Source organism: Microtus ochrogaster, chromosome 15 (assembly GCF_000317375.1).
Source record: "Microtus ochrogaster isolate Prairie Vole_2 chromosome 15, MicOch1.0, whole genome shotgun sequence".
Taxonomy (NCBI): domain Eukaryota; kingdom Metazoa; phylum Chordata; class Mammalia; order Rodentia; family Cricetidae; genus Microtus; species Microtus ochrogaster.
This window is the reverse complement of record NC_022017.1, coordinates 37,330,562-37,342,442: the sequence shown is the minus strand read 5'-3', so window position 1 is coordinate 37,342,442 and position 11,881 is coordinate 37,330,562. Positions and strand designations below refer to the sequence as shown.

General features: G+C 39.9%; 1 pseudogene; it reads left to right on the top strand.

Annotated features, from left to right (window-relative positions):
- Positions 1-508: 508 nt before the first annotated feature.
- On the top strand, positions 509-10,474 carry LOC101999708 (annotated as a pseudogene).
- The last annotated feature ends 1,407 nt before the right edge of the window (positions 10,475-11,881 follow it).

Sequence of the window (11,881 nt, the reverse complement as noted above, 5' to 3'; positions counted from 1 at the left end):
TTCAAAAATTGGAGATGGGAATTCTTAAGTTTCACCTACCACACACAGTGGTAAACAAAAAGGCTAGCATGGCTCAAATAAGATCTTCATACCTCCACACACATGTACCCTGTGACATCACACACGCACGCACACACACACACACACACACAATTGCACTCCACAGAATATTTTGAACCTTAATGTGTAAATAACAAAAATAAAGTGTGACTATAAAATACAGATATTGACACCAACCTTTTATTTAGCTGAAAAGGCCTGAAGATTCAAAAAAATCACTGACATTTCATGTTATTGTTGCTTTTGATCCCCAGAGTTGCTTGGAGCAGAAACAATATTATATACTAGGCAATTAGGCCTTCATTCAAAAGCTGAGTTAAGCTGATATGGAAAATTCAATATGGTCCACAAGAGACCTTCTGAAAACTCGAAGCAACACAAATTCCCAAGCAAGAGGCAGGATGTCCTCACTTTACAAATGACATGATTGCTGCAAAGCTGGTATACCATGTGTTCTGTTAGAATCTTGAAACAGCGAAACCTCGCAGACTCTAGGTCATACGAGGCTTACAAGATTGACCAGAGGAGTAAAGGAAGAGAACCAGGATTTAGCACCAGTGTGGAACCAGACATTCATTTTGGTAAAAGGGCCACTTTTGACCCCCTTCTCCCAAGAGGTCAAAGATAGAGACAAGAAGGCTGAAATAAAATGCCAGGAGATAATGCCTGCATTGCATAAGTATAACAGTCTTGGTTTAAAAACATATGGCTAATTAACAGAGAGTAACACTGAAGAATTCCATAGACATGACTTTCTAGTCATCACATAAATATGCCTCATTATAGGAGACCTTGTGTTCAGGGAAGCTTCAAGCCAAAGAATGTCAATTAGGTATGGTCCATTCTCTCAGTTCAGCTAAGATTTACTTGGACAAGAGCCCCTTAAAATAGTAAGTATCAGTTAGTGACATAGGTGACATCATAAGCTTACTAATTTCTAGGGTTACTCAAAAAGATGAGTCACTGTAGATCAAATGTCCATGCAGCAGAGAGGCTTCATAGCTTTTAGCACCAGGAACTTAAGAAAGTTTGTGACTAGCTGTTCTTGTCAAATTCATGTTACCAGCCACTTCCTGGGTGACTGCCAAGGCTTGTCATGTGTCTCCCTTTTTTATATACCTAGTTTTCAAACTGAAAGGAAAATAATAAAAAGAAATCCAATCTGCACAGACATATAATCCAAGCACATGGAATACTGAGGCAGGAAGAATCACCATGAGTTTCAAACTGGCCTGGGCTACACAGTGAGTTTCAGGCTCTACCTGATCTATGTGACAGACTATCTAAAAGTGAATGCAAATCCAATTATTTTATTTCTTTCTTCAAAACCCTTCAAATCAGTTGGACCTTCCCTACACAAGAAACAGAGTGTGAATAGAAGAATAATGGCAGATAAAACGTGGTCCCTGTGAGTTCAAAGCCAGCCTGGTCTACAGAGTGAGTTCCAGGACATCCAGGGCTATGCAGAGAAACCCTGGCTCAGAAAAGTAAAAGACCCATAAAAGCCAAATCTTGCATAAAAAGGCACTAGCAGCACTGTTAGAAAGAATGTCTGAAATTAATTTTTGCACAACCCAAGAAATAAATTCAAGCCACCCAACAATCTGAGGAAAAGCTGCTGGTTTGGGGCAGAATAGGGGACCAGATCTGACTTACCCAGTCTCTATTTCTTTCTTTCCCACACCTGGAAAAAATTAAATGGATTTACAGTTCTGAGACTTGTGAAATCCAACAGTATTGACCATGGAGGAAGATAAAATTGGAAAAGGTTCTTCGTTTTAACCTTCCCATCCCATGTCCTTTGTACATAAACCTCTTGGGATTTCGTCAATGTTTCTATTTCCTTTCTGATATTTATACACGTAATGATTCTACCCTAGTTTCCCTAAAACACATCCTTCAAGTCTCAGGCCAAATGTTGATAGTTAAAGTAAGCATCTTTTGGCAGTTTCAGAAATACGAAAATATATTCTACAACACGATCCCACAGTCTTTTCCTTTCACCCCTGCTGTAGATCTGACTTTCAGCCAGGCAATCAGTTCTAAGCCCTGAGTCAGTGGACAACAAAACACATGTTCTAACAGCATTCGGTAGCCCAGGAGCTACCTAGTATGCTTCAACACAGGCTATGTTCAGTACAAAGAATGTTTGTAGAACACAGGAATAACAGTCTTCCTTGTGTATATTTTAATCTGTGCAACCTTCTCTGGTGAATTTAAATAGAACAGGTGACTTATAGGATAGGAATTTATTTTCCTACACAGTCCTAAAGTTGGAAAGTCTCAGATTGGGATGCCGGCTTCTCCAAGTCCTGATGGAAAGGCTTCTGGGCTGGTAGACCTCAGCTTCCTTGCTACATTGTTACCTGTGCTTTCCTGGGCACTTGCAGGTACAGACACTCAGAAAGAGAGGGGAGAGAGACAGAAACAGAAAGCAGCCTCTACTTGTTAAAAAGACACCAATTCTATAAGATAAGGACTCAACCCTTATGACCTCATTTAACCTTACTTGCCTCCTAAAGCCTAATTATCCCTAAACCCAAGGGAAGTCCCACTGTGGATTCGGGCTTCAATATATACACTTTGTAGGAGTACAATTCTGGTCACAGTCATCTACAGCAGCATACGGTGCTGTAACAATGTATAAGATTAATAAGTAGAGTTTAACATCCTTAGGAAGTCAGATCCGAATTGCTTCTATGCTGTCACAGTTTGGAGATTGTGTCTTGACCTTGCTCTCTGGGCAGAATTCCCACAGTCAGAAAAATATGCCAATTTATCAACAGGTAATCCGAAAATCAGCTCCAATTTCACCAATCTCCTCATTTTACATAAGAAGCCTCTTGTCCCAACCTGACATGAGTAGAAATAGAAATGTACCAATTACATGATTGTTCTATGTATCAAAATCCTCATTGGAATATGTTGGGCAGGAAGCAATTTTCTTTTCACTTATTGTCATGAATATACATGATTGAAATGTTGAAACCAAATACACATTAGCAGGAGTCTGTACCCAACATGAAAGTGTATCTAATTTATCCTTTTTTTCTTTATAGCCTGAGGTTTAAAAAAAAAAATGAGTGGAGAAAGATGGCAAAAATCACGAAATACTTATATATTACTTATCAGTTAGAAAGAACATGCCCAAACTTGTGGGGGAGTTATGTTAACTATCACAGTTTCAGAGACAGTACTCTGAAATGCTAAGTTCTCCCAAGATAATCCAACTCTTACATTACCTGTAGCTTTAAATAGTCTCATCCATTAATTTTGGACTCTGAGCTTCTCTCCTATACTGACATGCCTCTGAAAATTCAAACCTTAATTTTATTTTGCAATGTATTTCATATATACTTTTGGTACATATTAACATCTGTCTGTACATAGCAATCTTGCAAGCTAGATGTAAGAAAATTGAGGCTGAGGATTTAAGGGGATTAACTCATAGAAGGCCTGAGGTGACAGAGCTTAATTGTGAGTATCAGCAATCGGTCAGCACAGGATTTCCAGAGCCCTGGGCACCGTGGATTCTGCTTTTCTGATGATTGACAGGTTTCGGGTTCCACCAAGCTTTCCTGTCCCCTGTCATTTTCTCTCTTCATTTTCAGCCCTGATAAACACTCCTTATGTTGTCAGGTTTCTCATTGCCGTGCCGTGCTACCAGGCAAAAAGGACTTAAGGAAGAGGGAGCTTATTTTGATTCACAGTTCAAGGGCACAGTCTATTATTGCATAAAAACCATAGGGTAGCAACTGGATGTGGCTGCTCATATTTCATCCATGGTCAGGAAGCAAAGACAAATGGATGCAAACAATCCACTAGCATTCTCCTTTTTATTAACTTCAGGATCCCATTCCATCAAAAGTTGTTACATACACTCACTATGGACCACCCTTCTCAGTTGAGCCATGTGGAGACTCCCTCAAGGGCATCTTGGTGACATGGCTTCTATCTGATTGCAAATCAAGTGAAGGTCATCATGAAAATCACCACCACACTTGAGAAATGTATGCCTAATCATCAGGCCGCTTAGGATCCTCATCCTGGGCTTTTTTTAATTTCCAATCATGATCTGAAAATCTCTAGCCAAAAATAAAACTATAATAAATACAATCTATATTTATACTAAAAACTCTGGTCTCAGAAAGACAAACACGGTATGTACTCACTTATAAATGGATATTAGCTGAAAAATAAAGGGTAGCTGTGCTACAAGGCACAGACTGAGATTCTAATTCAGAAGGAAGGTTCAAGGGGAGACAGCTGGATCTCCCTGGGAAGGGAAAATAGAAGAGACTCAGTGGGTGGACTGGGAGTGGGGGGGGGTGGAAATATGAGGGGTCAAGTGGTAGAAGGATGGAGAAGGCAAGTGTTGCAAGAGACGACTAGAAAGTGGGGCATTTTGGGGTGAGGTAGAAAATTGGCGCAAGGGAAAGTCCTAGGAATGATGATCACAGTTAAGACTCTGAACAACAGGAGACGCCTACACTGAACTGGCCATCTCCTATGACCAGGAAAGACTTCCAGTGGAGGGATTAGGACACCAAAACCAGCTACATAACCTTCGACCTACTGTCTGTCCTGCCTATGGGATATGCTGGGAAAGGCTAATGCAGAGATTGTGGACATGGCCGATCAATGACTGTTCCAGCCTCAGACCCAAGCCATGAGAGTGAGTCCACGCCTGCCCTGCCTCGAGTGCCAGGACCCAGAGATTGTCAAAGATCCAGGGTTGAACCAAACACTACTGGAGAAAAAAAAAAAAAAGATGTCAATGTAATGATGATGTGGGATTCCCCTCTGTGGGCTGTGATTAAATTGATTAATTTGAAGGCTGCTTTGGATCTATAGCAGAACAGAACAGAGGTAGGCGGGGAAAACTAAACACTGGGAGGAAGAAGGCGGAGTCAGGAAATGCCATGTAGCCACCACTGGGAACAGACATGCCATGCCAGAAACTTACTGATAAGCCACAGCCATGTGGTAATACACAGATTAATAGAAATGGGATAAATTAAATTGTAAGAGTTAGCCAATAGGAAGCTAGAGCTAATGGACCAAGCAGTGATTTAATTAATACCATTTCTCTATGGTTAATTCAGGGCTGAGCAGCTGGGAACAAACAAGTGTCCTCCTACAACATAACGATAGCTAATGATATTATGTTATACTCATAGATTGGTACCTAGCCCAATTATCATCAGAGAGGCTTGATCCAGCAATTGCTGGAAACAGATGCAGAGACTCACAGTCAAACATTAAGCTGAGCCTGAGGAATCCTGCGGAAGAGAGGGGGAGGATTGTAGAAGCCAGAGGGGTCAGGGATATCACAATAAAACCCACAGAATCAACTTAGCTGACTTGTAGGTGCTCACAGAGATTGAGCTGTCAACCAGGAAGCCTGCCTGGGACTGAATGAGGCACTCTGCTCTGTTACAGTTTTATAGCTTGGTGCTCTTTTGGGACTCATAATAGTGGGAGCAGGAGCTGTCTTTGGCACTTTTGCTGGCTTTTGGTAGCCTTTTCCTCATATTGAGTTAATTTGCCAAGTTTTAATACAAAAGGAAGTAGTCTTACTGCAACTTGATATGCCAGATTTTGTTGATATCAAAGGGGGCCTGCACTTATCTGAATAGAAAAAGAGGAGGAGTAAATAGGGACCGCCAGAGGGCAGGTGGGTAGGGACTGGAGGAAAGGAGGGAAGGGAAAGTGTGGTTGAGATGTAAAATTTAAAAAAAAAAAATAAATAAACAAATAAATTTAAAAACTCAGATGTCATTAGGAGATTAAAAAGTAGGTTAAAGCCTAGGGGAAATTTATACTTGGAATATGTAAAGAATTCCTACAAATCAATAATAAAAATATACTTTTCTAAAAGCAATTTAAACATTGATAGGGCCAGGCAGTGGTGGCGCATGCCTTTAATCCCAGCACTTGGGATGCAGAGGCAGGCATCTCTGTGAGTTCGAGGCCAGCCTGGTCTACAAGAGCTAGTTCCAGGACAGGAACCAAAAGCTACAGAGAAACCCTGTCTCGAAAAATACAAAAAAAAAAAAAGGAAAAAAAATTGATAGGAACTCCAAAAGGATATATCCCAGTGACTGACAACATGAAATGGTGCTTAAGTTCATTTGAACCAGGTCTTAGTGTCAATCCACTAAGACGAAACACTTCTGACAGCATGTTGTAGATGCTGGAGCACAGGAGCCTCTCCGGTCTTCTCTTGGGAGTACACAGTCATAAACATCTGTGATAGATGAACAATATGACTCCCATAGTGCATAAATGTCACTTCTAGACATAAAACAGGAGAAATATTTGTACAAAAATTCTATATTATTTTTCTAAATATCTTTTAATTGGATCTTCATTTTTCTCCACCAGAAAATGAAGACTGAGAGTTAGAGCAAGAATTGGGTTTTACTTTGCCCTCAGACTTGTCCTTAAAAACTACAAACATCACATGATATTTTCAGGATTATTTGCTGCCTTATTGGTCTTGCTTTGGTTCAGTATTTCCTTACTATGCCCCCTTCCCTGTGTTTTGGAATGGTAATGTATATCCTGTGCCATTCTATGTTTCAAGCACGTGATCTGCTTTTATTTTTTGACTTTTACAATGGGATTACAGTTAAGAGATTGACATGCATCTAAGAAGAGATTTTGAACTTTGAAACAAGTTTGAGACTGTTATGGACTATGGGAACTTTTGAAGTTGGACTGCATACATTTCTTGCATTGTGATGTGGCTATAAGCCTTTAGGGGTCAGGGAGTGGAATGTGGTGGTTTGAAAGAAAATGTTCCCCAAAGGGAGTGGCACTGTTAGGCAGTGTGGCATTGTTAGAGGGACCGTGTCACTGTGGGGCTAAGCTTTGAAGACTCTTTTGCTGAAGCTTCCCTCAGTGAGGCTGTCAGTTCAAATTTCTTTTGGTTATAAGATGTGGGATTCTCAGCTACTCCAGCATCACATCTGCCTGTCTGTTCTCATGTTCCCTGTCATGATGATAATGGACTGAACCTCTGAAACTGTAAGCAAGCCACCCCAAGTAAATGTGTTCTTTATAAGAGATGCTGTGGTCATGGTGTCTCTTCACAGCATTAGAAGTCCTAACTAAGACAGATGAGAGATGTCAGTTGTACCTACAGAAGAGATTAATTCATATCGTCTGTGCACAAGACAAGATGACAAAGCCACTTTTCTAAAAGTTCTGAAGCCATCCACAGGATGTCATTCACAACTGATGCTGCATCCCTCCTATACAAAGAACACATTTTCCTTCACTGCTAAGCATGCCACTGTTTCTTTGACTGCATACCAGAAAAACCATTAGTTCCTATTTTGGAACTAAGTGGTAGGAAAATGGCTCTCTTTTTTGTTGTTGAGTCTCTGTGAATTAATTCTGATAAGCTAATGTGAGTATGATACATCTCCATATGTGCTTTTTCCTTCCACATAGAAACTTTATTGAGATACAAGTAGCATGTCCAAAAACTCACCCTTTTGAATTTCACAACTTGATTGTTTAATCTGGTCATTAAAATTTGCATCACTAAATGATTCTAAAACACATTTATTATCCCAAAGAGAACATTTTCCCAGGCCCTGAGGCCCACCAATTTACCATCTGTCCCTAAGGATTTTCTTGTTCAAGACATTTCAAAATAATGCATTCATACTTTCTCACATTTTCAGGGTCCATTCATGTTGGAATAGTCATTCTTTTAGAGCTAAATAGTATTCCATTGCATAGATAAGCCATGTTTTATTTACCTCTTCATCACGTAATGGACATTTGGAATAGCCTATGTAATATTTCTTTCACAGCCAGACAATGCAGTCACTGAGAGTCTTTGGAATACTCAACCCTAAATGGGATGTCTCCATCAAATTCTTCTCCTCAAGAATCAAGGTATCCCTTTGGAAGAAGAGGCAGAAAGTGTAAGAGCAGATGGGATGGAGAACACCAAGGAAACCAGGCCTTCTAAACCCAGCAGGCCTGATGCACATATGAACTCGCAGAGATTGGGGCAGCATGCATAGAACCTGCATGGGTCTGTATCAGATGAAGTCCTAGCACTGAAAGGATGTGCATCTCTAACCCAGTCTCTAGCTCCAATTGATAACTACTTGCAAGTGAAAAACAAATCTTCTGACAGGAGAGTATCGCTGGAGAAACAAACTACTCTTGAGGGTAGGCCACATGCCCCTCAGTAGAGGACAAAAAGAAAAAGAATTCTATGGCACCTTTGGAGGATCTTTCTCTCATGATGTCATGTCAGGGTATTTTTAACACCTTCTCCTTTGCATATAGATTATGGTTTCAAGTTTTGTGTCTTTATGGGATTTCTCTGGTGTAGATATACATTTGTGTCTCTGCATTTATGTGTTTCTTCTGGTTTCCTTTGGCCCTTTTCCTTCTGTTTGATTTTTTTTTGTTTTATCTTGTTCAGATTGGGTTTTGCAGTGATTTTGTTGTCTCTTTGTTTTATCTTATTATGTTTTATTATTATCCCTTAGAAGCCTATTCTTTCCTAATTGGAGACGGAAAGCAGGTAAATCCAAATCGGAGAAGTAGTGAAGAACTTAGAGGCATTGGGGGAGGGAAAACCATAATTAAATATGTAGTTTGGAAAAAAAATCTTTCATTAAGATAAAAAAGTGCTGCTATGATCAATCATATAAAACTTTCTGCATAGATATAGATTTTCAATTATTTATAGAAACTTCCAATGTTGCTTCATCATTTGACAATCTCACCATCAGTGTATGAGAGTTCCAATTTCTCAAATAGTTTCCAGCACCTGCTACTGTCTGATGTTCATTCCTGTCTTCCAAACAAATGCAAAGCAGTGTCATGTATCAAGGTTAGTTTTGACACAAATAAGGTTCAATCGAGTTTATTTTAAGTAATATAGTTAGCCCTTTATTGATATGTTGCAAGAATCTTATTATTCACCTGAAAATGCAGAGAGTATTGAAAGGTATATTTACATATTTATGTATATCATTCCTACATACTTGTAATGCCTATAATAATTTATTAATCAGACACAGTAAGAGAATAACAATTCATAAATAATAAAACATAATAATTATAATGTTATTAAAGTTATGTGAATGCTATTTGTTTCTCCACTTTTTCTTGAATGGGTAAGAAAAGAGAATAACATTGTTATTAACGTGACTCCTAATTACTTATCATTATTTCTACAAGTTAATGTATTTCTCAACCCTCATTACTGAAGTCTTTTTTTTTCTTTTTCCATTCTTTTCTTTCCATTTCATTGAAACTAGAGAAGACTTTATTTGCAATAGGTGGTAATTAAGATGGAGCCACACTGATCAACGTGCAGAGAAGAAGAGACTTCTGAATTCTCAGCTCTGTGACATTTATACCACAAGTCCCCCTTCCAAAGTTCAGAGATCATTAAAGAAGAGGTGGTTGAAGGAGAGTAAGAGCCAGATGTGATAGATAACTACAAAAAAAAAAAAAAAGTTTTCTGACGGGAATCCACTCCTTGTCTTCAGCTTTACCTCCGCTAGCCCCACGGCCTCGGCCTCGACCACGGCCGCGGCCCCTCAGACCGCTGCCGAATCCTCGGCGGAAGCCGCCATGGCCTCCTAATCCTGGGCCCCCGGGTCCTCCGGGCCCTCCCGCTGCACCGGCGTCATCCGCCAGCACCAAGCTGGGCCGCCTGGTTAAGGACATGAAGATCAAGTCCCTAGAGGAGATCTACCTGTTCTCCCTGCCCATTAAGGAATCTGAGATTATTGACTTTTTCCTGGGAGCTTCCCTAAAGGATGAGGTTTTGAAGATCATGCCCGTGCAGAAGCTGACTAGGGCAGGCCAGCGGACCAGGTTCAAGGCTTTTGTCGCTATTGGGGACTACAATGGTCACGTAGGTCTTGGTGTCAAGTGCTCCAAGGAGGTAGCCACTGCCATCCGAGGGGCCATCATCTTGGCCAAGCTTTCCATTGTCCCTGTGCGGAGAGGCTACTGGGGGAACAAGATTGGCAAGCCCCACACTGTTCCTTGCAAAGTGACAGGTCGCTGTGGTTCTGTGCTGGTGCGTCTCATCCCTGCCCCCAGAGGCACTGGCATAGTCTCTGCTCCTGTGCCCAAGAAGCTACTGATGATGGCTGGTATTGATGACTGCTACACATCAGCCAGGGGCTGTACTGCCACACTGGGCAACTTTGCCAAGGCCACCTTTGATGCCATCTCTAAGACCTACAGCTACCTGACCCCCGACCTCTGGAAAGAGACTGTGTTCACCAAGTCTCCTTATCAGGAATTCACTGACCATCTTGTGAAAACCCACACCAGAGTTTCTGTTCAGAGGACCCAGGCTCCAGCTGTGGCCACCACATAAGGGTCTTTATACAAGGAAAATAAAAGTGAATTAAGTCTGTTAAAAAAAAAAAAGTTTTCTGAGCAAAACTGTATAGTTTTCATTTTGAATTCACAATGATTGTAACAACATAGACAAGACCAGTACAAAATCAAGCCCAACAAACTCCAAGCATGTTGGGCATGGTAGGATGAGCATGAATACCACCTCTATCTGAAGAACCATTGACAATTAAAAGCTTCTGGGAAAGAGAGAGCCAGTTTTCAAGATTGTAGTCTGTTGTAGGAGGCCCACTTGTTAGTTCCTGGCTGCTTAGCCCTGAAATAATCACACAGAAATCATATTATTTGCAATACTATTTGGCCAATAGCTTAAGTGTATTTCTGGCTAACTCTTATATCTTAAAATAGCCCATCTCCATTTCTGTGGCTTATGGGGTAAAGTTCCAGCATCTGTCTCCCAGCGGGGCTACATGGTGTCTCACTGACTTTGCCTTCTTTCTCCCAGCATTCAGATTAGTTTCCCTGCCTAGATTTTTTCTGCCCTGCTCTGCTATAGGCTCAATACAGTTTTTTTTTTCATTAAGCAATGGTATTCAAATCATACTGAGGGAAATCCCACATCAACTCTGTCTAAATAAAAAAGGAAGCAAGCTTTCAACTTTCACATAGAAAAATTACATATAACAAGACAGATATCAAGCAAGAATTATAGTTACAATATTTATATCTATTTTATTTTTTATCATAACTAAGGAAAAGTATAATTATAATTATGTATTCTTCAACTGTATTAAAGACCCCAGAAGGATATAATATTACCTATGTAAGCAGGAAGTATACCTGAAGCAGAAAAAGAATTAATATTTGTTGAAGAAAAATTGCAGTAGGCACATGTAGAGTGAATCAAAATCTTAAATGTAACCTAGTCATATTGCCTTTCATAATTTCCCCTACAGAAATTTTAATGCAGAGGGAAGATATATTAGAATGGATATTTTTAACCACATAATAATTACGTATTCTTCATCTCCACCAAAGACCCCAGAAGGATATAATATTACCTAACTAAACAGGAAGTACACCTGAAGTAGAAAAAGAATTGATATTCCTTGAAGAAAAATTACAGGAGGCACATGCAGACAGAGTGAATCAAAAGCTTAATTGTGTTCTAGTCATATTGCCCTCCATAATTTTTCCTACAGGAATTTTAATGCAGAGGGAAGATATTATCTTAGAATGGATCTTTCTTACCACATGAGCCAAGTAAAAAAAAATTACAAACTTATGTGGGGAAAGTCTCTGAATTAATTATAAAAGATAAATTGAGACTTTATCAACTAGCAAGTATATACCCAACAGAGATTATAGTTCCTTTTATTGCTGAAAAAAATTTAAAAATTAGGGGAAGACAATGAACCACGGCAAAGATCTTGTGCTAATTTCTTGGGAGAAATTAATAGCG